At 44.5% G+C, this 27588-nt stretch overlaps 1 protein-coding gene and 1 long non-coding RNA gene across 4 annotated transcripts in view; one reads left to right on the plus strand and one right to left on the minus strand.

The window, feature by feature from the left end:
* The window catches only part of DCC (DCC netrin 1 receptor), a 1362689-nt gene that overhangs the window by 786561 nt on the left and 548540 nt on the right, over nucleotides 1-27588 (plus strand). The gene's annotated exons all lie outside the window — the stretch shown is intronic.
* Nucleotides 3851-14960, minus strand: LOC128346857 (uncharacterized). Its single transcript, XR_008317243.1, has 3 exons — nucleotides 14884-14960; nucleotides 11044-11174; nucleotides 3851-3945 (listed from the first exon to the last, which is right to left on the minus strand). It is a non-coding gene; the product is annotated as an uncharacterized LOC128346857 (long non-coding RNA).

Below are 27588 nucleotides of genomic sequence, written 5' to 3' on the forward strand. Positions count from 1 at the left end.
ACATTGGAACCTTTCACCAGTTATCCCACACTATTTACGGTCATTTCTATTTTGCGTAGAATCAATTTACAAGTCAGTAATAGAGGTTCCATTGTGGAGTGGTCACATGTGATTGGAAATATGGATTGCGGGATGACACCCTATATCCTCCCTAAAGTCCTCCCTAAATGGTGTCCCTACATTTTGCCTCAGAGCCTGGTGATGCTGGGAGATGGACCAATTAATTAACCCTACAGCCCAACACTGAAACCTGACAAGGCCATTCCTGATAGATCAGCCCATTTCATTAAGATGAGATCCTTTATGAATGGGTTGACAACATTATTGGACCTTTTCCAGTCTGGTTTCTCACTTGGGTTTGGGTGTAGAACTTCCTTGGTCACTATGAAGGTGGGGATAGAAAGAGGGGAGAACAGCTCTGTTGATTCTTCTGGACAGTGGCTTTTAATACCATCAACCATGGTATCTTTCTGGGACACTGAACGGAGATAAGAATTGGGAGCAGCTTTTTATGGTGACTTCATTCCTGCTTTTTGATCAACCCCAGAAGATGGTGCTGAAGGACTACTGATCCACCCAATGGCCATTAGCCTGTAGGGTGCCATAGGGATCCATCTTGTCCTGCATGCTTTATAGCACCTACATGATATCACTGGGGGAGGCCTTATTTTTTGTTTTAACCTTTGTCATCAGGCAGAGGTGCTGCTAGGTAATTTTGGAGCCTGGACCTAGCGGGTTACTGGCGGGGGGGGGGGGCTTGTAAAATAAGCATCCTCTTTCCCTACAATAGCCCCCTGGTTTCACACCATTTCCCATTGGTGTCTCAGCCAGCCTGTCTCAGGCCTGTCTCAGCCAGTTCCTCTCACCTGCTGAACAGATGAAGGATCCACACACCCTCTTGATCATTCATCACAAACTGAAAGGTGTGGGCTAGTGTAAATGTTGGGGAGCAAGACTACACAACCCTCCAAAGAATCCACACAACTTCTTGATCATTCACTACCAATCCAAAGGTCTGGACCAAAGTGCATTTGTTAACAAAGACAACACATAAGAACATAGGAACATAGGAAACTGCCATATACTGAGTCAGACCATTGGTCTATCTAGCTCAGTATTGTCTTCACAGACTGGCAGCAGCTTCTCCAAGGTTGCAGGCAGGAATCTCTCTCATCCCTATCTTGGAGATGCCAGGGAGGGAACTTGGAACTTTCTGCTCTTCCCAGAGCATCTCCACCCCGTAAGGGGAATATCTTACAGTGTTCCCACATCAAGTCTCCCATTTATATGCAACCAGGGCAGATCCTGCTTTGCTAAGGGGATAAGTCATGCTTGCTACCACAAAACCAGCTCTCCTCTGCCCCCCATGGATTCGTGACCATCCATAAACCAATTGGGATACAACACATGACCCTTGCTCCACAGTTCAAGCACACACCTGGATCACAAACCAGCTTGGATATATAGTGCATTTGTAAGGGGAAAAGCTAAAACCACATCATATACCCCTTGCTTCACAGTTCTCACTCAGAGCTTCTGGACTGCAAACCAAATTGAGCATAGTACATTTATTTAAAAAATATTGTTTGTTTATTCAGATGTTAACAGCTCCACTTTCACGAAATGTGAAGTACTCTATAGATAGAGATAGCTCTTTCTGGCACCTTTACTGCAGTGGGGAAAATTGATTTTAAAAATCAAGGAATTGACTGATCCACTTCAAATTAAATACATAGATCTCTCCCATGAAGAAATGAAACAAGCCACTTATAAGGCTTGTTTCATTGCCATAAAACAAGCCACTTCTAGGACTTTTTGATTCTTTTTTAATTAAAAAAAATATTTAAAATCAATGGATTGACCAACCCACTGTAAGTTATATATACAGAGCTCTCCCAACCTGCCCTACTTCTGTGCCCAATGGCAAGCCATTCCATAAATATACAAAGGGAGGGAATTACCACAAATGGGAAATCACATACCTTCCATTACTAGGTCTGAGGTGGAGGCCGGCACAGGCTCAGCACACCAGAAGATGGGGGCTTCTTCTTGGCTTCCTGCAGGGAGCCTGCCCTGCCTTGCTGCTTGTTCGCTCCCTTGTGCAGCTCAGGCAGGCTGCTTGAGGACGCCCAATGATGCCTTACTGGGCAGATGGAAGCAGCTGTCAGCTTGGAAGGCTGCTCACCTGGCCCAGCTCCACCGCCACAGCTAGAGGAGAATGGGCAGGCCACAGCCTGGTGGTTTTCCCGTGGGTGGGCTGGCCGCACTCAGCCCTCACTGCACCCTGAGCAAAGTCGCACTTGGCTGCCGGTGCGGCACATACAAGCAGTGGCAGTGCGGGGCATAGTGAACATGATTGGGGGCTGCAGGGGACAGATCTGTGCCCCGAGGTCCAGGGTGAAAGGTGTCTCTGTCTTCAGGTAATTGTTTGATTTGATTTTGTAAATTGCTTTGTTATCCTTGGTGAAAAGCAGAATATAAAGAAATAAAAATAGGGAACCTAGTTTTATAATGCTTCCGTTTGCACAGTGTCTTTTTAAGAGTGAGCTGCTTATTCTCAATAGAGCTGGTGGGGGAAGTGGGTGAAAAGAGTCATTAGCAGCCCACAGTTTCATGAGTTTTCACTGCTTCTGTTCAAACAGTGTTACATAAGTAGTCTTCAGGTATTTAAAATGCAAATGATATGGGTGAGTAACACAGGTGGTTGCCAGGATTCCCTGGAGTTGTAGTTAATCTTCTCTACCTCTGTGCATCAAATTCACATCCACAAGCAGATTGGTGCAATTTAATCTATTGTAATGGCTGATGGGTGACTACCTGTAAAGTTCATTGGGAAGGAGAAGCAGTTTTTGAAGTTTGAAATTGAGTCCAGAAAGCAGTGAGTAGAGAGCTGGGAGTTTTAGATGGACTTGGCTGAAACGGAATGCATCCATGCACTTCAGATTTTGCTCTTGGGGGATTAGATTCAAGATCTCTGTGTGTGTGTTTTAAGCTGCTTTAGGAGTCTCTGTGTTACCAATGCACTCTGATTCTATATTTGTGTCATGTATCATGGTATTATGCAGCTTCATGGTGATATGCAGCATCATGTTGTCATGATGCTAGATCTGGGGACTACCTCCCAGTTGGGGGATGAGACAGAAAGTTTAGGAGATGAGATGGGTGGGAAGACCCTCCTACCCAGACCTTAGTTGACCCCACTCTACCTGGACTCCTCACACCAGGAGAACCCAAGCTGGCATTTTCACCATGACCTGAGGACAAAGCCCTGACTCAGAGAAGTTCCCTGATGACATGTCTCCCAGAGTTTCCTAAGACTTTGGGATAAATGTTTATGAGAACTGCGGAGCAGGAGGGAGGCACATGCCTAGAAAGTTTGCCAAAGGCATTGAGGAGCAAGGTGAAAAAGAGAACAAGAGGACAGTGGACTTTGGGGGACTTTTTGTCCTTGTTTTCCTCTTGGGGTTGGGCCAGAGTGAGTAATGCCCATAGATAGGAGTAAGATTATGAGGAGGGCTGTGAGACAGAAGCCTTTGGCCATTCAAGGCTCTGTAAATGATTTCCTCTCCTCCCCTCCCCTATCGAAATGGGTTATACGAACCTAAACTGCTGGATTGTGCCCTAACTCTTCAGAACACAGAAACCTAGAGAGCTCGCTAGCCAAGAAGAGTTGGTCTCCTCACGGTTTTTCTTTTGCCTCTTGCCTCTGCAGAGTTGGCCACCTGCCAGGGCTGGATGTATGTGAGTATGCTTTTCTAAAAGTGGAAATTTTACGCCCTATCTGGCTGGATGATGCCACAATGGAATTAGACCACAAAGCAAAGCTAACAAACATATAGAGAGCAACTTGCCACGTCCCCCTGTAGGCCATGTTTCGTCCCAGCCAAGATGACTAAACGAAGTCTTCACAGGATTAACGTCCTTGGGGAGAGCTGGTTGCTCTTCCTGTATACAGGATTTAAATTAAAAAATGGTTAACATAAGATTGATAACATTGTATTTTATATTTACTTAATACAATTGTATAAATGTAGTTTGTAATCAGAGATTCATCTTAACTTTTGTCCCCAAGTTGGGCTAGGTGCACCCATTTCAATCCATTTCCCATATCGATCTGATACACAATGGGAGACAAATGATTGGTACTAGAAAAGGGCCTCTGCTGGGTAGAGAGCTTAGCTTGCTCTGTTAAAATCTTAGAATTGTAATTATGATTAAAGGAAACCTGTTTTTCTCTGCCCTGCCAAAAACAATCAATAGTACTTTGTATTAAGAGGATATTAAGCCTTCTCAATAAATGTTGAATATTTTTCAAAGGTTGTCTCTTAATAATTTTTGAATAAGAACACCAGTTTATCTGTTATAGCAACCCCTTTGTTTGTGTTAAGTGAAGGGAAATAGAAATCCCTTCACAACACCAGCACCAGTGCTTAGAAGAGTGAACAAGGTCTCTTTAAGCAACAGAATCTTCTCTCAAGAAAAGGGGTGGGGCCAATGTACAGGTACTCTGCCTGGGCATCCGTAATTACAGTTTGATCTGAGCACGTGCTGGAGCAACATCTCTCCTATGTTGCTAAATTCATCTCTTCTTGTAAATCCATCTGCTCAGCGGTGAGATCTTGCTCGGAGCGGAGATCCTGACCCTATTTCCCTTAGAGCTGTGTAGGGTTGTGTGTCTATCAAATCCCTGCTTAGGCTCAGCCTAGAGATTTCCATATCAGGCAGTATAAAAATATGATATGATATGATATGATAGATAGATAGATAGATAGATAGATAGATAGATAGATAGATAGATAGGAGAGGTGAGCTGGTCTTGTGGTAGCAAGCATGACTTGTCCCCTTAGCTAAGCAGGGTCCACCCTGGTTGCATATGAATGGGAGATTTGCTGTGTGAACACTGTAAGATCTTCCCCTTAGGGGATGGAGCCGCTCTGGGAAGAGCAGAAGGTTCCAAGTTCCCTCCCTGGCATCTCCAAGATAGGGCTGAGAGAGATTCCTGCCTGCAACCTTGGAGAAGCTGCTGCCAGTCTGAACCTGGGATTTAGGAATGCAAAATATGTGCTCTACTACCACAGATCTGCAGTCCCATTCTCTAAGTGCTCTCTCTCTCTCTTTCTGATCACAAAAAAATTGATACTGACTGACATCTGGATTAAGGTTGCTAGATGAAGTCTTATTGAAATTTAGTAGTCTTGAGAGTCAGTCCTGAGTAGTACTATTGATGAGTAGTACTATTGACTATTGACTATCAGGATGTCAGCCACTGTAAAAAGGCCATCTCAGGAATTTTCTGCTAGTCAAGGAACTAGAGTCTTGTGGCTCATATCCACACTCTGAAGATTATCAGTTGCCCCATATCTTACCAGGGACAAGAGAAGTATGTGTATGGCAGTAGAGGCAAGTTGACTTGGTTGCTGGTACACTGATTTGTGGGATGGGAAGGGGGCATTGGTCACCACCCTCCATTCTTCTTCCTGTATTGGGAATTGCTAACAGGGCAATATTTCACTCAGTCTGTGCCAGGAATAAGCATGTCCAAGTGCCAGATGAATCAGGATGGTTCACGTGACTAAGCCACCAAATTGCACACCCACACAAACTCGGTCTCTCTTCCCTCTCAACCTTCCAGTTCCAGCAGTATGACAGGTAGGGAATGTCTTATTAGTTCCAACTTTTGAAATAAGTTAGTTCTATGTTTGTCACACTTTTTTCAGGCCAAGCTGGATCATTAATAAAGCTGCATGCATGGCAGGCAGAAATTCAGAAGAAGCTTTTCCTGGAATGTTAATACCTTGAACAGGAAAGTTTTGCAATATGGAAAGTTTCATCTATTGAGCTTCTCCTGTTCTGGCTACTAAAAGCACTAGAATGCCCACATCATAATTATGTAGCCTTGATTAGTCCTGTAAATGTAATGAAATCAAGTGAGAGAAAACGTCTATGTTCTCCTAACTTTCCCCTCCTGTTTGTAAGCCCTACTCCAATTGCTTTTAGATTAGGGATGGTACCAACATTTGTAACTGCCTGGCCAGGTATTCAGACTTCTTCCATTTGTAATGCTCACTTGCATTGCAAAACAAATGCCTTGAGGGGGACAGTTATTTTATCACTTTGTGAAAGTTACTTTGTGGCTTGGTCAGCAAGGCACCATTATTTTTAGCAGAGAGAGTGAATGCCTATTCTCTCCTGTTTGTTGGTTTGTTTTGTTTGTTTGTTTGTTTGCTTGCTTTTATTTTACAACTATATTAGTTTGGGGTGTTTTGAACCTTTGTGTTTTATGGCAGAAAGGTGATAAGAGAGTTTTATGTGTAAATAAATCCCCTCCTAATCCGCCCCCCCCAACATTTTTCTCTACCACTTTCCCCCTCCTATTGAATCAACCTGTTCCAAATATTCATCTGTCCTGCTGCTTAGTATGCCTCCTGCAACATCATCCAGTAGCACTTCTACAGTTTTCTAGGCTGTTTTTCCTGGTGCCTTGTTATTAAAATTCATATTCTTTGGACTTTCTGTAGGCAAAGACAGTTGGAGGTCAAGTATCTTGCTAGCACAGAGATGGTGTAGACAGATGTGAGGTAGAAGACAAATTCAATTTCTACTCAATGGGCAGAGAGTGTGTGCACAAACGTGCACACGTGCGTGCTCACACACACATGTACGTACTATCAGCTTTGACAACATCTGCTAAATATAAAAGAGGGAAAGGGGTATCAGGAATAACTTCGCAGCATCACCCTGCCTTAAAACATGAGCCGATGTGCGGTTATTTGAGCTTCCCAGTCTTTTAAAATCCCCAGCCTCTCAGCAGTCCCTATAAAATAAAGCAAGAAGATGCTGCTGATAGGCTGTTTGACTAACATAGGACTCCTTGAGTCAGCACAATCAAAAACTGTTCTACCCAGATTTTGGAACTGTGTGTAGGGATGTGCGAGCCAGCTTGAGCTCAAAGTGGCTCACTTTGAGGGCTCGACCGTGAACCAAACCAGACCCAGTTTGTTTGAGGTTTATTTATTGTTATTTATTTATTTTTATATTTTATATCTCGCTCTTCCTCCAAAGAGCCCAAAGCGGTGCACTACATACTTAGGTTTTTCCTCACAACAACCCTGTGAAGTAGGTTAGGCCGAGAGAGAAGTGACTGGCCCAGAGTCACCCAGCTAGTATCATGGCTGAATGGGGATTTGAACTCGGGTCTCCCCAGTCCTAGTCCAGCACTCTAGCCACTACACCACACTTGAGCTGACCTACATGCAAAAGCTTCCCCTAGAAAAATTGCTGCTGAGAGGACAAAAGTGCACTTACAATGGAAAACCTTGGGGCAAGTGAGTCACCTGCAGGGGGTATTCTCCCCCTGCCTGGGGCTATTTAGTTTAGAAAAAAAAGATGACTGTGGGGAGACATGAGAGAGGTCTATGAAGTCATGCATGGTGTGGAGAAAGTGGATAGAGAGAGATTATTTTCCTTCTCACATAACACTAGAACCAGGGATCTTCCCATGAAATTGATTGCCAGGAAATCTAGGACCAACAAACGGAAGTACTTTTTCATACAACACATAATCAACTTGTGGAATTCTCTGCCACAAGATGTGGTGACAGTCGGACTTCCGGTTGGACTGCTAAAAAGAAGTTAAAGGACTATGTTGAATTGAATTTAAACCAGGGAATGGACAATAAAATTGTCTGGGATGCAAGTAAAGCGGTTATGAGAGGTTTTTTCATACAGCAAAATTCATACTTTAAAAAGCAAAGAGATTGAAAAAAGATATATTATTGATGCAGATCTCCAAAAAGGAAAGGGAACTATTATGGGCTAAAGATAAGAAGACGGTCACTCAAGCTATCAAAATGCTACAACAACAACTTACTATGTTAATAGCAAATGAACTTGAACGGAATTTGAAATATGTTAAGCAAAGGACATTCGAGTTCGCAAACAAGCCAGGCAAGTTGTTAGCTTGGAAAATTAGATTTGAGAAGAAGAAAAATTATATATCCAAAATACTTACAAAAAACGGGCTCTCTTATGATGGAAAGGAAATAAGAGCGGAATTTGTCTTTAATGGGAAGAATTTCAATGGTGAAAATGTATTTCTTGCCTAAAATGTTATTTCTTTTTCAGACTATTCCCATAATTAACACTCTAACTTGTTTTAAGCAATGGCAGAAGGACATAACTAAGTTTGTTTGGCAGGGGAAAAGACCAAGAATTAATTTTAAGAATTTAACAGATGCAAAGGAAAGAGGTGGTCTTACCTTGCCAGACTTAAGGTTATATTTTGATGCTGTTTGTTTGACATGGCTAAAAGAATGGATAACATTAAGAAACCCTAGAATTCTTGATTTGGAAGGATTTGACAGAAGGTGGATGGCATGCGTATCCGTGGTATGAAAAAAGTAAAATACATACAGTAAAGACTTTTTGAACCACTATGTGAGAAGGAGTTTAATGAGGGTGTGGTTAAAATATAAAAATTGGTTTGAACCTAAAATTCTGTTATGGATATCTCCGATTGAATCGAAGATAAGGATTGGATCCTTATCACGTAAGGAAGTAAATATGCAAATATGTTGGGGTACCTATAGGGATTTGTTACATTTTCAGGAAAAGGATTGTAAGTTAAAAAGTTTAACTGAAATACAAGATTTGGTCAGAGATTGGTTTCAGTATCATCAGTTAAATGAGATATATAAGAAAGACTTTAAAGTTGGATTTGAGGATCAGACTTCAAATTTTGAGAAGGAATTATGTCAAAATGATGAAAAATTAGTTTCTAAAATGTATAAACTGTTGCTTCTGGAGAAGACAAGAGAGGAAGTGGTTAAAACGACTATGATAAAGTGGGCTCAAGATGTGGGGTGTAATATAGAAATGGCAGCCTGGGAAAAGTTATGGGAAAATGATTTAAAATTCACTGCATGTTATGCTATAAAAGAAAACTATTATAAAATGATGTATAGATGGTATCTGACACCAAAAAAATTGGCATTAATGTATAAAAATGTTTCAAACAAATGTTGGACGTGTGGACACTCTGAAGGCACCTTTTTTCATATGTGGTGGACCTGTGGGAAGGCTAAAGCCTATTGGGATATGATATATAATGAGTTAAAGAAAATATTTAAAATGACATTTCCGAAGAAGCCAGAATCCTTCCTGCTGGGAATAACACAAGGTGTAATCTCTTCAACTAATTTAACATTTTTTATGTATGCTTCTACGGCGGCTAGAATTATATATGCACAGAAATGGAAGAGTAATGAATTGCCTTCAAAGGAAGACTGGCTGATAAAAATTTTGGAATATGCGGAGATGGCAAAACTTACAACACTAATAAGAGACCAAAACTCGGAATGTTTTAAAGAAGATTGGAAACCATTCTTGTTGTATCTAAAGAACGATTTTCCTACTATGGACTTTACAGCAGGGTTTGAAATTTAGCAAAAAACCGCAGGTTGGGTAGATTAGCTATGTTTGTAATGGTTTAAATTTATGCTTTGAATTATTATTACAGCAAGGGTAAACTTTATAGCTGATGATTCACAGAGAGATGTGTGCGGGAAGTCCACCTTTTTGTGTGTATTTGTAATGAATGACAATACTATTGTTAAAATTAATAAAAATTGAATTTGAAGGTGGGGGGGAAAGATGTGGTGACAGTCAACAACCTTGAAGGCTTTAAGAGGGGTTTGGATAACTTCATGGAGGAGAGGACTGCCATCAGCTACTAGTCGGAGGGCTACAGGCCACCTCTAGCCTCAAAGGCAGGATGCCTCTGAGTACCAGTTGCAGGAGAATAACAGCAGGAGAGAGGGCATGTCCTCAACTCCTGCCTGTAGGCTTCCTGTGGCATCCGGTGGACCACTGTGTGAAACAGGATGCTGGACTAGAAGGGCCTTGGGCCTGATCCAGCAGGGCTATTCTCATGTTCTTATGTCCTGCTTTTCCCATCGTCAACCTTTAAGGAGTTTCTCCATTGCATGCTTCATATTGGGAGTTGCTTCAAAGAACTGCTTCTGATAGAATTGGTGCTGGAGGGTAAAGGCCCACCCTATGGGAGGCCCGATTACCCCCAAATGTTCCATATAAAGAGTGGGCATTTGCTCCTCAACCACAGTTTCCCCAAAGTCAATGCAAGGCTACACAAAGAATTTTGCTCTGCCTTGTATTTTAATTGAAGCCAGAGAAGAATTCAGGGACTTCTCATACTTCCCTCTCCTTGAAATAAGGATGTACTGAGGCCCCAAGACTAATTTTGGGGCCTGAGCCCAGTAGATTTCACTTGTAATTCTAGTCACAAATGCTATTTAGGAGGAACAGAATGCCTGAGCAATGCAGCTAATCAAATTTTAACTTTGATTCCTCCCCCCGCAAAAAAACTGCAGTGCCTCTATTGAAAACAAGCTTTCGTAAAGAAAGTTAAAGAAACTGTCTGCTTTAACCAACATCCATTGTGGCAATACTTTAACCTTCCAATTTAAACATTTGGATTCTAAATGCTAAATCGCTTGAGCAGTGGGGGTTATTTTAAATGTATATGTGGTGATGCAGACCTATCCGTCCAGCAATCTAGCTGGGAGGGCTTTTGGGGCTGGCCTCCGTGGTGGGGGAAAGGGGTTCCTTTTCTCCCATTTCCTCCTCCCTGTGGGTGGCTCCTCTTTGTGGCTGGCTCCTTTCCAGGGGATCCAGCCACTCCCTGCTGCTGCCTTGCCTCATCATCAGCCAGGCCCACCTTGCCACCTTAAATAGACACACAGGCTGGACACCCTGCAGCCCCCCCTGCCCTTCCGCCCCTTGTTAACTTTAAGAGTTGACCCCCACCCACCACCCACTGTGTGCCTCCCACGCAGTCTCAGCCTCTGGCCACCTCCACTCGATCCCCATCCCTTTGCCAGCCAATTGCTGTCATCACCTAGTACTGCCGTTTGCCCCACCCCTCCATGCCCGGGTTCATGTTGTGGGTGGATGTCCCTGCTGATGTGATGCACTCCCACCTGGCCAACTGCCACCCTTCCTTGGGTGCACAACTGGATGCCTCACCTCAGACCCCTCCGGCTGGCTTGCTTAGTGGTAGGGACTTGGCATCTGGACAGGACATTCCAATTTTTCATTTTAGCTGCATTTATTGTACTGCATTTTGATACTTGAGCTGTTTTGTTACTTAAAATATTCTAAAATAGAAAAAACAGTGTTTAATAAAAATTTCCAGTTAAGAGAATCTGAACCTTATCTTATCTGGGGGATGCCTACAGCCATTTTTCAGTGTGGCCTATCCCACCCAAGAGAGGGGGGATTTATGGTGGCAATTGACACTAGAAGCTTGCTTTGAATATTAAATTGATCAGTAATTCAGATTGCAATACCTTTCTGGTTTTTCATGCTACCTGTGCCATTAATGTCCTTTATGTCCCTTCAACAAATCAGCTGCATTACCTCTTCCTGCCAGCATGATTGATGTAGACCAGGAAGTTCTCAACCTCGGATGTTGTTGGAGTACAACTGTAATCATCCTCAGCCAAAATGGCCTTCAATAATGTCTGGGCACTCAAGATTGGGAACTCATGACGTAGATAATGATATAGACCAGGGCTGCTCACTTCAATCCTCCAGCTGTTTTTGGACTATAACTTCCACAATCCCCAGCCACAATGGCCAATAGTCAGGAGTTATGGGAGTTATAGGTCAATATCTGCAGAAGGGCCGAAGTTGAGCAGCCCTGACAGGGGAAGATTAAGCTTTTTGCACCCCATAGGCAAAAAGGCTTTTGCCACCCTTTTACCTTAAACAAATAAGGTTAGCCTTTTTTAAAAAATAAGGTAAAGGGGGGGGGGTTCTCCTTGCCCACTCCAGTGTCCACAGAGAGTGGCAGTGGAGTGGGCACTGCCCACAGAGAGGGGCAGCAAAATTTGAGGAGGGGCAAAATGTAGACAATGAGTCTCTTCCCATGAGCAGTGTGGGGTAAGCCTGATCTCCCTGCGTGTGAGCACCCATGGACTCCTGGGCAGCCGGATCAGCTGCCCACACAATTACCAGCTCCATCATGGAGCTGATAGGGCCTGTGGGGATTGGGGGCCACCTAGCCCCCAGACGTCCCAGGATGCCCTGCGCAAGTGTGCGGGGCATCCTGGGGAGACCTCCGAGACCGGGAGGCTTGCCTTAGCGAGTCGTGAGCTGCGCCATGGCGACTCACGATTGCCAAAATGGAGCTCTGCTAACCTCATTGTGGGGCGGGGGGACATAAGCGGGCTAACCACTGGGAGCCGCACCGCTCCTGGTGTTTCCCATGACCACAGGAAAGCAGGCTGGGCTCCCTTAGCCCGCTATCCTGTGGTTGTGAGAATAGCCTCATTGTCATTGTTTTGCTGAAACTAAGGGAGTATGGTTGACCTATTTAAGTATTGGAAGGGGCAGTGAGCCCCTTCCCTCATGCGCAGTATTCTAAAAGAGTAGTGGGGTTCAAGTTTCGTTAGTTTAGAAAAGAGATGACTGAGGGGAGACACGATAGAGGTCTATAAAATCATGCATGATGTGGAGAAAGTTGATAGAGAGAAATGTTTCTCCCTCTTGCATAACGCTAGAACCAGGGATCATCCCATGATACTGATGGCCAAGAAATTTAGGATCGACAAAAGGAAGTATTGTTTTCACACAACACATAATTAATCTATGGAATTCTCTGCCACAAGATGTGGTGGCAGCCAACAACCTGGATGACTTTCATAAGAGTTTAGATAAATTCATGGAGGACAGGTCTATCAATGGCTACTAGAGGCAAGATGCCTCTAAATACCAGTTACAGGAGAGCAACAGCAGGAGAGAGGGCATGCCCTCACCTCTTGCCTGTGGGCTTCTCAGGGGCATCTGGTGGGCCATTGTGTGAAACAGGATGCTGGGCTAGATGGGCCTTGAGCCTGATCCAGCAGGGCTTTTCTTATGTAGAATAAATGAACAGAGAGATGGTTGACACTGGTGATGATCCCTGAATGAATCTTAAATAAGGAGCTTGTCTTAGGTTGTGTTCTGTTTGTGTTCTCTGCACCATACAGAATCAGTCTTATACCAGCAGCTATGTAATGACTACAACTGTGGTGTAGTTTACATTATACCACCTTGGGATTGTATTAATGAATAAATAAAATAAAATACTGAGTAGCACATGCAAAGCAGCAGCACTTTTCTACTGAGTGACCTTGGGTTACTTAAAAACCATGTGCCATTCTTGCTGCTCATCAAATTAGGGTTCGATGATTCCTTCCTATTTGATCAGAATGGAGCCACCACATCAAAAGCAGAAGGGCAGTAATCTAATGGACTGCCGTAGCTGCAAGGCCTAGTTTGATTCACTTTCATCTATCTGCACTTAACTTTTAGTGCTGGGAACAAAGGTTATTCAGTCCCTAGAGCGCTGAATTGGCAGGACGGCAAGAAGGTAGCCTGGTTCAACTGCAATTGTTCTTTGAATTATTTCCCCATTTATTTTAAATTCAACCTCTTTTCCAGAGTGTTCTTTTTAATTCTGAGAATTGCATGTGTCAACACTCCTGCTGTGTATTCCGGTTGTTGTTTTTTGTCATGCCTGGATTCTTGTTGGTTGTCTGGCCATCCTAAGGGCAAAACTTGGGTGAAAAATACTTTATGGGCCTTGGGAGGACTCATTTCAACAGTTACCACAGTTTGTCATTTCTGGGCACTTCCATGATCTATCATTACACTAAAAGTTCTAGTTGAACTTGCTCCTGGCTACCACCAGGTTTCAATGCTGCTCCAGAGATCTGGGGGAGAGGGGACATTGCATATGTAGAAATCTATATATTTAATTCTCCTGGGTGTGCCTGGGAATGTGCATAAAGGGGGGCTCCCAGCTGATTGGCTGGGTGGCGGAGGTGCCTGATTGGCTGAGGCTCACCCAGGAAGATTGGTTGCTGTGGTGACGGCGGGCCGGCCGCGGAGGCCAGAGACAGCGGCAGGCCCAGCCTGGCTGCAGATGCAAGGCCCAGGAGGGGGGAAAGAAAGTGGGGGGCGGGTAGAAGTGGCAGTGGGGAGGAGAGGCGGCTGGGCCCAGCACGGGCCGGCCGTGGTTAGGAAGTGGAGACTGGGGCAGAAGGTGGCGGGGGGAGAGGTAACCGCCGGCCCCAAAGAGTGCACAGATACTCTGCGCGGGGTTTGCTAGTATTCTCATATTTTCCCTGGAGTCGGGGGAGGACTAGGCTTGTCATGCCATCTTCAGATTAGAGGGGGGAAGTTGCACATCCTGCTCAGACTTTCCTCTGTGTCAGGTCTGAGCATGTGCAGATTCCTCTCTGGCTAAACCAATTCCAATGCTCATTTCTGGAACTCAAAGCCCCATAAGTTCTGCTGTTCTCTTGATGGTGAGAGCCACCCTGATGAACTAGGAAGCATTGCCATAGCTCCTATTTAAGCTCTCAGAGAACTAACATGAGAAGGTAGAAAGAGCCCTGTTGGATCAGACTAAAGGACTATCTAATTGAAAATTCCATTTCCCACAGTGGCAAACCAGATGCCTTCAGGGAGCTCACAAATTGGGCAAAGAGTCAACACCTCTTTACCAATCCCCCAGATCCAGCATCTGGTATGCAATAGCATATTGTCTCTGAACTTAAGACTTCCATAATGGCTAATAGCCATTGATAGAATCATCTTTCATAAATTGATCTGATCTCCTTTGGAAGCTATCTAAGCCTGTAGCCATCACCACCACTTGTGGCAGCAAATTCTATACATTAATTATGAGGCTTTTAAAGAAGTCCCTCGTCTGCAGGGATTAGGGCCAGCCCTAACATTAATTTTGGGGATACCATCAATGTGCAGCAAATTGTCAAGCCTTTGTTATTATATTTTGACCACCGTGGGAGTGAGTACCTTTCAGATGTTTGACCTCAGGCACCACAATGACTTGAGCTTCCTCTAGTTAGAAGTACATACTAGGGATGTGCATAATGGTTTGTGTTTGGAATGTTCCAACCACGAACCGGGCTGTTTCGAGTGTTCCAAGCTTGGAACAGAATATCCTTCAACTGAAGGGCCTGTTCTGAGCTCAGAACAGAACAACTCCATTCTGAGTTGGAACACTCAAAATGTTCCAAGCACCATTTTGGATTCCAAACTGGCACTCTTCTGGCCTCTGAGCATGTGTAGCAGCCATTTGTGTGGTCAGCACAACCATGCAAATGGCTGCCATATGTGCAGAGAGGCCAGAAGAACACAATTTTGGAGTCCAAAATGGCGCTCAGAATGTTTCAACTCGGAATGGGTTCGTTCCATCAGAACAGTCTGCTTGACCGGTTGTTCTGACAGAACAATCCGGGCATTCGCACCTCATTCCAAGTTTGGAATGGAACGTAAATGCCATTTTGTGCACGTCCCTATTACATACATGCTGTTGCAGCACTGTCCCTTTCTTCCTAGGATTTATTCTTATCTCAGTGCATTGCATATTACTCCTGCAATGTTGTCACATTTTATGTTTCTTTACTTCACATGTGTGTGTTTTTATATCTGTCCAGCTGCACGTCCCTGTCCCCCTTACCAAGCCTGGCTAGGCTTATTGGGTCCAGCCTCAGAGCAGGGACAGGGAGGGAGTTGAGCCTCACCCTGTGCCTTCTCTGCCCCGGCTGCTTGTTCCTTGTGTCTGCCCCTCTTCAGGGGCCCCTGACACTCGCCACCAGCCAGCCTCTCACCCCCGGCCAGCTCCTTATATGCCTCCTCACAGGCTATGCATTGCCCACCCCCAATTATGGGGCCAACGCCCATCTTTATTCACTGTAATTGACTACAGCTGTTGTCAGTGCCTCTCCCTCTCCTCCTGCTCAGACCCCATCCCTTCAGGAGGTGTGCTGCGGATGTTATCTTTGGACTCCTCTCTTTCGGCCTTTTCAGGGCTCTGCTCCTCCACTGGAGCTGTGTCCCTGCCCATTGGCAGTCTTTCCTCCACTTCTCCCTGGCTTCCACCTATCCCTGTTACTTTGGGCCCCCTCACGACCCTGCCCTCGGAGGTAAGGATAGCCAGCCTCGCTGGACAATATTGTACTTCCTTAGCAATTTCATTTTCCTAGCCTGTTGCTATAGGCTATGTCGTTCTTGGATATACACACTGTAGGAGGGGAGAGAGAAAAGCCATGGGTGCTGCCAGTCCCACAGGTTTTGCTGCCAGACATTTGGATACTGAGCTGCACCGGTGATTGCTGTAATGGCTGTGTTGCTTCTACTCTCAGCTGTGTTTGATGTGAAAAGAAGTTGGGATGTTGCCCAGCCATGATATTTACTTTCCAAGTAAGAGATGGAGACAGATGGACTGAAGATAAGTTTATTCAGTCTGTACTTCACATCCAATAACAAATTTCCAGATTTGTATACCGTTATGCACAAGTAGCTCCCATTGCTGCCACCTCACCATGGCAAGAAGCTGGAGAAAGGGCCTTGTTCTGAATTGGTGTCAGGATGGAGTTTGTTTGCTGGATCTTTCTGGCCCTAGTTAGAGGTTTTAGTTCTTCTACTCCACTCCTTGCTTGTTGACTAAGAGTAGTCTGATAGGCTTCTTGAACTATTTCACAATCTTCTTGTGTAATTCAGGCAGGCTTTGCATCTCAGACCTAAACTTTTGTGATGGTAGGACTGTTGAGTGAAGTCTCCAAGCTGTTTGGATTACTCTTACTTCCTCCTGCCTGTCACTTCCTTCCTTGCCTGGTTGCCCATTTTGGAGAGCTGGGACCATGAGGTCATTCTCACGATGGGGGAAAACTGGGCGAAGGAAGCCCAGCCCAGTTTTCCCCCATCGTGAGAACCACCAGGCTTGTGGGTGAGCCTGGTGATTCAACGGCAGCTAGCCCCCCAAAGTAGCCCTCCTCTTAAACAAGGTTAGTGGAGCGAGTGCTCTGGCTACAACAAGCATCCCGGCCTTGGGGGTCGCCCCAGAATGCCCTGCACACTTGCACAGGGCATGCTGGGATCCCCACTGCCCTTACCGGCTCAGTGACAGAGATGGTAGTTGTGTGGGTGGCCAATCTGGCCACCCAGGGCTAGCCAGAGGATCGTCTGTGAGGAGAGCAGGCTTGACCTGCTTTCCCCACAGAACCCCTTAAGGCTCTATACACTGATCATGTGTAGAGCCTTCATGACTCACAAGCTGTTGCTTAGGGTTTGTATCTTGACTTGGTTGATTGGAGTTTCCTGAATACTATGAAACACCTTAAATGGCGCAGCAGGGAGATACTTGACTAACAAGCAGAAGGTTGCTGGTTTGAATCCCTGCTGCTACTATATTGGGCAGCAGTGATATAGGAAGATGCTGAAAGGCATCTTCTCATTCTGCGTGGGAGGAGGCAATGGTAAACCCCTCCTGTATACTACCAAAGAAAACCACAGGGCTCTGTGAGTGCCAGGAGTTGAAATTGACTTGATGGCACACTTTACCTTTATCTATGAAACAAAAACTGGATTTGCTTGCGGCTCTATTAGCCCTGGTCTCCTTTCTAGGGACTAGCTCTGGTTCAAAGTTGAGGGGGTAGCATCCTGACAACATTACCCTGACAGGAGGAATGGGTTGGTATGCAAGTTCCCCATGTTGATTATGTCCTACCAATAGTTCAATCAGTTGCTCAGGGTTTACATTATACTATCGTAGGGCGTAATGAAATGACATAACATGGCTGCCTTAAGGTGGAAGTGAATTCCATTTGCAACTGTCCTAGGAAAACTGTTCCATTTATAAGCATTCTCAGTTTATCTCGGTATGAAGTGTCTGTCACAAAGTGGACAGCCCTGTGGCATAGCCCTTGGTCAATACTGATTACCATATATTGAGATATTATCAACCAGAGGGTGACATGGAAGTGATGGGCAGAGGTGCATGTTAAAGGCTAGTTCTTACTCTGAAAAACTTTTGTTTTACTAAAAAAAGGGCATGAAATTGCAGAGCAAGCAACCTGGCATGTCAGAAACGTTTGTGTTAATTACCCCAAGGGTGACATGAAATCCTGATCCAGGCCTGCCCCTGAACACCCTTGTAGTCAAAAATACTTATGACATGGTTGACTCACAAGAGAACAGTTAAGGGAGACAATGGAGGAAATCAAGAAGTGATTGTTCAGGGATGCATAGAGCTGGTCTTGTGGTAGCAGGCATGGATTATCACCTTTGCTAAGTAGAGTCCACCTTGGTTTGCATTTAGATGGAAGACGTCAAGTGAGTACTATAAAATATTCCCTTTAGGGAATGGGGCCATAGCTTAGTGCAGTGCTGATCAAATTTGGCCCTCCTGCAGATGTTGGCCTACAGCTCCCATAATCCCTGGCTATTGGCCATTGTGCCTGGGGATTATGAGAGTTGTGGTCCAAAAACAGCTGGGAGGGGTGGGGCTAGGTTGAGCAGGCCTGGTCTACACAGACTGGCAGCAGCTTCTCTAAGGTTGTAGGCCTAAGTTGAGCAGGCCTGGCTTAGTGGAAGAGCAGAAGGTCTCAGGTTCACTTCCCCTCTCACTCACTCACTCATGCTCCCTTCTCACTCACACGCCGCCAGTGCTGAGCTAGAGGGAGCAATGGTCTGACTCAGTATAAGGCAGCTCCCTGTGTTCCTGGGAACAGCATGATATGAACTGAGCAAAGTGGATGTAAACACACTGGTAATGGGTGTTGTAAACCTACCCCACCCATTCTGAGGCCATCATTCAGTCCTTTTGGACTCTTGCATACTCAGCCTCTGTATCCAGAGCATATGACGGATGCTTAAAAACCATAAGCAGCTTGTAACTGGCATGCCACTGAGTAAGTTACAGGAGTCGACGCAATCGTATTCATACAAGAGATGCACATTGGAAAATACAACAGAAATGTGTTTTAAAAGGCCTGAAGGTGTGAGATGACAATCTTATCTACTATGACATACACTCAGGAGTCTTCTCTCTGGAAATGTTAACAGGCGTTGGGTAAGAGCTGACAGCTATCATCTTGCTTGGGTCAGCCACACTGCTTGACTTACTTATTCAGATTCACAAAGCAAAGATATTAGGGGTGTGCATGAATTGTTTTGGGGTTTTTTAGTTCGAGCTCCTCGAACCAAATCAGCCAGATTCATTTCGAGACCAAATTTGACACCCCCCCCGCCCCCGAGAACCTCTGATTCAATTCTGATCTGAATTTTCTGAATTTTCTGGTTTGGGGGAAAGGGGCTCTGGGGGCAGCTGAGTAGGTTGGGTGGTAGTGCCCAATGGGTGGTAGCTACCACTCAAATCCCAAAGAAATTGGCCAAAGGCGTGTTTACAAATGTTTGAAGTTTGCACATTTTAATTGTTTCCCCATAGGGAATAATGGGGATTTCAGCGGCCTCAAAACTCCATGTGGGTGGTGCCAGGGTAGCCCAAAGCGTGTTGCATTGTAGTGCACATGTGGTGCCAACCTGGGTGGGCCAAAGCATGTTGCGCTGTAGTGCACTTGGGGTGCCAACCACAAGCCCATGGGGTACTGGGTTCTGTTCTTATTTTTAATTTTTGAGGTGTCCTGAGTGGATTCTTTGGTGCAAAATGATCCTGAGTGGATTCTTTTGTCATTCATTTGGGCACTGCCACCACCGACACTACTCAGAGCCCCCCTGCCAGGCGGAGGAGGACTGGGCTAGATCCCTGTGGCCCAGTCCTAAGAGCGTCTCTACAAAAAGCTCTTCTCTGGCTTGCTCTCTCTCTCCTCCCAAGAGGCAGAATGGTAGCTGGTTGTAGCCCTCCTTAAGCACATTTGAAAATCCCTCCATCTGCTTCCCCCCATCCCTTCCCCCGAGCTAAAGCTGGCACAGTTACCCCTGGCAACACAAGATTTGCATGGAAACAAGCCAATCTTGAACCTAGGGAGATTCACCTGCCAGTCACTCACACTGGTAAGTCACCAATCTGAAGCTTGGAGGGTGAGATTTTCAAAAATTTTCACAGGGAAACAAAATGGAGAGCAAGAGAGATCGCCACAAAATTTCGTTCTAAATCTCTGAATTTGGGGGGAGGGGGGCGCTGAATCTGGGTGATTTGTTTTATTGCCGAATCTGAGCATTTGAGCACAGGGGTGATTTGTTTTGTCTACAAGTCGCCTGAAACAGCTAGATACGGGTACAAATTGTTTTGTACCCGAATTGATTTGCACATCCCTAAAAGACATTATGCATTATGAAGAGCAGGCATTTCTTGCTTTAGAACTCTGCTGTCATTTTTAAGGAAGACATTTCTAGAATTGATGAGATCATCTGGCCATGCACCTTGCATAATCAGCTCCTTTGCTGGCCATCATTCCATTGGTTTCTGGGATACCTTTCTGGACTCATTAGAGTCATTTCTTACACTCTCAACTTGCACGCCTTCAGAAAAGAACTTCATTTCTCAGAATTAGTGTTCTTGATGCCAAACATACCGAGCCACATTTATGGACAAAGGGTATTCTCAGAAAATGAAAAATAGCTTTGAAGTAACCAAGTACCGGGAAGGTTTGAATGTCATTTTTATATGATATTAAGGGGGAAATGGACCATCATCAGTTTCTGAAATGATTCATGCCACTCTTTCCTGAGTACTGGAAAAAATGGATTTTGAAATTATTATTATTAGGCACACAAATTCCAAAAGACTGCCCATTCATAGGCTTCTGTTGCCCATTTTTCTAACATTGTCATCAGAAATCCTTGTCTTTGTTTAACATTTAAAATGCTAGTCTTATAGAACAGATTATGATGTTTATTTTGTTTCTCACGATGTTTTAAATGTATTCCTGTTAGAATGGGTGGATTTTATAGCTGCTTGCCTTGTAAACACGAAGTAGTCTTATATGTTGGTTTAACTAAGACTTTATTCAGAAACAACTCCATTTTCTCCATCTGCTTTCCCTCTCTTTCCTTTCTGACTCTGTCACACACACTATCTACAGTTCGCCCACCCATGGGGATATGGAGGCCCCCCTATTACCATTCATGGTTCCTTTACTGCTGTCCAGGAATACAAAGGACTTCCTGCAGTAGGGAAAATGTACATGTCACAAAAAGGAGTCTCAATATTTGACTGGAAACATCTACAGATAGTGTTGGATCCAAATAGCACGAACCCATATTACAGATGATGGAGCATCCATATGCTGATATGATTGCTGATTTCTTGGATGTTTTTGCTGATACTCCTGCCACTGCCATAGATTCTTCTTGTGCAGAAATCAAATGGTAGACTTTGAATGTGCATAGATTTAAGAGATATAAACTCCTACATGGCAGTGGATTGTTATCCATTACCCAATATCAATCCAATGCCACTTACTCTGAAAGAGGCCTTGGTGTTCATAACTTTGGACTTGTCTTCGGCCTATCATCAAATTCCTGTGCTCAAAGGTTCTTACAAATACACAGCCTTCATTCCCCCAGAGGGTCTTTTTTAATACAAAAGATAGACTACCCTTTGGATTAGCTTTGGTATTTCAACAACATATACATGCAATTTTGGGGACAGATGGCATCACTTACTTTCAGGATGACATTCTAGTATATGTCAAAACCATTGAGGAGCATGATGCTAAACTGACAGAAGTCTTAAGAAAACTCTAACAGCATGACTTACTATCCCTGCAGAGAAATATCAGTTTTGTACACACTTGGTGACGTACTCGGGACACACAATATTTCAGAGTAGCATACATCCCAAAACAAACTTGGTGAATGTATTCGGGAAGCACTAGAGCCGCACAAAAAGGATGTACTTCACTCATCTTTAGGACTCTGTGTGTACTATATATCTGTTAGACAATTTGCCACAAAAGTTGCTCCATTGTGTCTTATTTTTAAAAAGAAGGTAGCACTTAACTGGGATGCATCCTGCAAGGCTAGTTTACAGACTATCAAATCGGCCATTGATGAAAGCCCTGCTCTCACTTCTTTTGACACCAACAGGGCAGCCACTGCTGTAACAACTGATACTTCTGAATATGGTTTGGGTTCTGTCATGACCCAGCAAAAAGGGGACAGGGAAGTTATAGTTGCTTTTGCTTCCAGAGTGCTGACTGCTTCAGAGAAAATGTATTCTGTCTTTGACAAAGCAGCTCTAGCATGTTTCTGGGAGGTGAGGCACTTCAGTAATTACTTGTGAGGTGATAGTATACACTAGGGGTGTGCACAGAACTGGCTGGTTTGGTCCAGTTTGAGTCTGAACTGGACCCGAACAGGACTGGGACAGCTCTCCTGCTTCTGTATGTCTTTTTAATGGATTTTTTAAAAATGGTTTTTAGTGTTTATCTGATTTTAAGTTTTTAAATGTGATTTTTATGGAGTTTTATTGTACTTTAACATTTGTAAACCACCTTTGGGTGTCTTACGAAAGGCAGTATAAAAATTGAACAACAAACAAACAAACATGCATTCCTACATTTTCCCAGGGGTCCAGAAACCAGTACTACTGCTACTGCTGCTCAGAATATTTATATACCGCTTTCCAACAAATATTCTCAAAGCAGTTTATGCAGAAAATAAATAAGATGGTCCCCTGTCCCAAAATAGCTCACAATCTAAAAAGAAACACAAAGTAGACACCATCAACAGCTGCTGGAGGGATGCTGTGTTGGGGTTGGATGGAGATAAAAGAGAGTCACCCATTGTGTTTTGTTTTTTAAAGCCTCTTTGCCCACTTAGCAGGGAGTCAATGCTCGCCACTGTAACTTGTGGCAAAGCCCCAGGAGCTATCACTCGCCTGATCTGATCCGAAAGAAGTTGCCCTGGATTTTCTGATAGCTCTTCAAAGAAGGGCATTGTCTTATACTTCATGGCAGTGATGTGATCTGACCGCAGGCTTCTCAAGAGTCCTGGTACACATGGCAAAGCACCTTCTCTTACCCCTGCCAATTTTTGCTAACTGAACCACTTTGAAATACTTGAGGGTGAACTTCCAGTAGATTGCTTTACAGTACTGATAGAGAATGGGAAGTTTCAAAGGAAAGAAAATGTAGCCTTATATTACAGAACTATAATGCAGATGCTGAAATGAAGAAGAGGAAAGGAAAAGGGTTCAGCAAAGCCATTTTCTACTGCAGAGTGCAATGATATTTTTAGTCTTTTACAAGCAGAGGCAGCAAATAATTATCTTTTCCCCTCCTGTCATGTAGTTCTATTGGAACAGAGACGGAGGCAAGGCAGAGAATTCGTATGTAAAGCCAGCTCTTTTTGCCAAAGGGCAAAATCCGAATCAAGCTAAAATACTTCTGCTTGGTTTTTAAATACCTTCCTAATACATGCTTAATTTTCTGATGGCTGGGAGTGGCTGAATAAGGGGGTCCCTATTTTTTTTTCCTCCTACAGATTCTTATGGCAGAAGTGTAGGGATGCTGAGGGGCTTCTGCTAAAATTAGTAGGTTCTTGGGGGATTCTTCCAAGTTGGAGAACAAACATGGGCTGTGTCTTCATATGGTGGTGGAGGTACTGACTTAGGTTTCCCAATTTCTTCTGGTGTGTGGGAACTCAATTGTGTAGTCTCATCTGAGGGCTGGGCCATTAGTCCTTTCCACCCTGTCTCATCACTGGAACAGTTGCTCTCATCCCCCCATTGGTGGGGAGCATCCCAGATCTGAACTTTGCCTACATGTCTTTGGTAGTTATTTACTCTCTCAGCCCAGACATTTCTTATGGTGCAACAAGGATCAAAAATGGGGGTGGGTGGGAGAACTCAATATCTCTATCTATCTATCTATCGTATTTGTATACCGCCCACTACCTAAGTCTCTAGACAGTTTACAGCAATAAAACAAACCAAGAAATTTCAACAGTTAAAACATATAAAAGATCAAATTAAAATACCTATTAAAACCATTAAATAGCTAAAAAGCTTGGCTGAAGTTGATGTTTTAACTTCCCTTGCAAACAGGGAAGTTAAAACATCGGTTAAAACAGATAAATGACAACAAAGAAATTAAAACATTGGTTAAAATAATTGGCAACAATTTAAATCCTTAAAACGATATTTTAAAAACAATGTTAAAACAGTACTTAATTAAAAGCCTGCGTGAACTAATGTGTCTTTAAATATTTTTTTTAAAATTATCAGAGATGGGGAGGCTCTTATTTCACTAGGGAGCACATTCCAAAGCCTTGGGGCAACAACTGAGAAGGCCCATCCCCGAGTAGCCACCAGACGAGACGGTGGCAAATGCGGACGGACCTCTCCTGATGAACTCAATAGGCAGTGGGGTTCATGACGAAGAAGACTTTCTCTTAAATACCCAGGGCCCAAGCTGTTTAGGGCTTTATAGCATATAACCAGCACCTTGTATTTTGCCTGGAAACTTATCGACAGCCAGTGTAGCTCTTTCAATAAAAGAGTAATATGGTATCTCCGAGATGACCCAGAGTCCAACCTGGCTGCTGCATTCTGAACCACCTGTAGCTTCCAGACTACATACAAAGGCAGCCCTACATAGAGCGCATTACAGTAATCCAGTCTGGAGGTTACCAGCATATGTACCACTGTTCCAAGGTTGTTTATCTCAAGAAAGAAACGCAGCTGGTGTATCAGCCAAAGCTGATAAAAGGCCACTGCCTCAAACTGAGACGCCAGGGAGAGGCTCAGATCCAGAAGCACCCCCTAGACTTTGCACTTGTTCCTTCCGGGGAAGTGTGACCCCATCCAGAACAGGCAAATCAAACTCATCTCCCGAGTTTTGACCCTGCACATTAAGTACCTCTGTCTTAGCTGGATTCAGTCTCAGTTTGTTATCCCTCATCCAACCCATCACAACCTCCTGGCAGGCATTTAGGGAGGTTATGCCTTCTCTCAATAAGGCTGACATGGAGAAACAGATTTGGGTGTCATCAGCATACTGATAGCACCCTGCACCAAATCTCCTGATGATCTCTCCCAGTGGTTTCATGTAGATGTCAAACAACATCAGAGACAATACGGAGCCCTGAGGGACACCATACGAAAGTTGAGATTTTGAAGAACAACAGTCTCCAAGGAAGACCATCTGGAACCTGCCCAAACGGTAGGAGCGAAACCACTGCAAAGCAGTGCCCCCCACCCCCAACCCCCTCAGAAGCTACAGAACGATACTGTGGTTGATAGTATTGAAAGCCACTGAGAGGTCCAAAAGGACCAACAGAGTCACACTTCCGCTGTCAATTTCCAATTGGAGCTCATCCATCAGGCCAACCAAGGCAGTCTCCTCCCTATAGCCCACCCGAAAGCCAGTCTGAAATGGGTCTAGATAATAAGTTTCCTGTCTGGAGCTGGGAGGCCACGACCCTCTCAATTACCTTGCCCAGCCACAGAAGGTTGGAGACAGGCCTGAAGTTATTCAACTCTGATGGATCCCAAGGCAGGGTTTTTAGAAGTGGTCTAATAATTGCCTCTTTAACATAGAGGCATCCTTTCTTCCCTCAGAGAAGCATTTATGTTCTCTACCAGGCCTCCATACATGAAACTAGGGGGACAATCAGGGCAGTTGCCCCAGGCACCACTGGGGGGGGGGCACCAGTACCATGCTGCCCCACCCCCTCCCTAATTAACGGGTTTTGTTTTTAAATTTTTTTAAAAAAATTAACCTGTAGCCCCTTTGGGGGGCTTCCTAAGGGCCATGGGGGGGGTCTGCAAAGGTTCCCTCTCCCCCCACTGGCCTCTTAGATCACTGCCACAGCCTGTCTCAGGCTAATTTTCAGGCCTGTTTGGGCCTACAAAAATCAGTGCAGTGGCCATTTTGGAGGTTGCCGCACATGCTCAGAAGGCCTCTGGGAGGCCTGGCAAGGCATAGGACCTTGCAGGGACCATTTGAGCATGTGCGGTGGCCATTTTTTTAATTAAAAAAAAACACTGCTGAAATCAAAAACTGCTGCCACACATGCTCAAATGGCCTCTGCAAGACCCAAGTCTAGATTTTTCCCTGATCTAGGGAGTCAGAATGCAAAGTTGTTGGCAAGGGAAGCATTAAAAAAAACACCAGCTATAAATGGCACAAAAGTAAGTGGACAAAACATCCCTTAAAAAGACAATGTTGATTTAATATCTTGTAAGCTGGCAAAACTTAAGGGTGGCAGGGAGAAGCAAGGAATAAAACAGAAATATTCACTCACATGCTGTTTAATTCTCTATAGAGCTCTATCTTTTTCTGCATATTGTCAACCAATCTGATTATAAGGTTTGTGGGATTTCAAACTTGGAAAGTGCCTGCCTTTGGTATGGTGCTTAGAAAAAAACACACGAAATGAATATTACACTGTTTTGCTGTTCTGTGGCTAGTTGCAACTTCCACCTTCTTCCTGATCAGGCTGCTGGATCCAAGCCTCTTCTAAGCTGCTGGATAATTTCAGATTGTTTGAGGCCCCTAGGATTTCCCATTGCAACCATCTCCCTTTAAAGCAAAAGCTGTTTGGACAGAAAAAACCCATCTCTGAATTTATTGGAGGCAGCAACCTGTAGTGAGGTGTGCTGAGGTAGCAGAGCATTTGCTAAAGAGAGCTTTCACTGCTTAGCTCTATGCCAGGCATGCCCAGCACATGGATGTGCTGTGTTTCCTTGGGAAGGCGACTGACACATATGTGCCACATGCGTGGTTGTGTGTGTGTGTGTGTGTATGCATGTGTGTGTTGCTTACAACCTGTTTCTCCTGAAAGTGTCTGAATTTGTATTTTTGAGCTGATATTATGGTAAAGTTATCTGAAAGATGGGTGTCAGATGTTTGGACAGGGTCATAATTTCATTGCTTGCCCTAGGCGCTATTTCCCCTAGATACGCCTCTGCAGGCCTCCTACAACAATCCCCCTGCTAGATAGCATAAGCCATGTTGGGCAGGGGTCAAGATAACAGGTGGTAGGCTGCACCGCTCCAAGCAGCTTGTTCACATCCTCAGGAGTCACAAACTGGAACTAATCCAACCTAACCACACAAGAGGAGTCGATGGACACCTCCACATCAGACACTGAAGTAATTGTGGAGACTTAGTAAGTCAGCCCGAATATGAGAGATTTCCCCCACAAATAATTCATTAAACACGTCACAGCGGGTAATTGATGGTTCCAGATTCTGATTCAAAGGAGCAGGGGCACGTACTAGCCCTCTTAGAACCCTGAACAACTCTGCCGGACATGAACTTGCAGATGCAATATGGGCAGAAAAGAATCTCTTCTTTGCCACACATATCACCTGAGCATAGATCTTCAAACGTACTCTATGTTGCAATCTGTCAGATTCAAGTTGAGTCTTTCTCCACTTGCGCTCCAGTCGTCTACCTTGCTGCTTCAGCCCCTGTAGTTTTCCCATATACCAAGGGGCCAGTTCTGCAGTGGGTCGGAGAGGATGCTTAGGAGCAATAATGTCTACTGCCCTGGTGAGTTTGCTGTTCCAGTTCTCCACCAGCGTATCAACAGGATCGCTGGCAGAGCCAACACTAAATCCCTCCAAGGCTTCTTGGAATCCTATTGGATCCAATAACCTCGGGAGGACCATCCCAGTAGGCCCTTCAGCCCTGTGAAGGTGGGAAGTGATTGTCAGTCCAACCTTAACTAGATGGTGGTCTATCCATGACAATGGGGAAATCACAGGAGTCTCCACCCATGGAACACCACCCTGATCAGAGTGAA

The sequence above is a fragment of the Hemicordylus capensis genome, chromosome 2 (genome assembly GCF_027244095.1).
Source record: "Hemicordylus capensis ecotype Gifberg chromosome 2, rHemCap1.1.pri, whole genome shotgun sequence".
Classification (NCBI taxonomy): Eukaryota; Metazoa; Chordata; class Lepidosauria; order Squamata; family Cordylidae; genus Hemicordylus; species Hemicordylus capensis.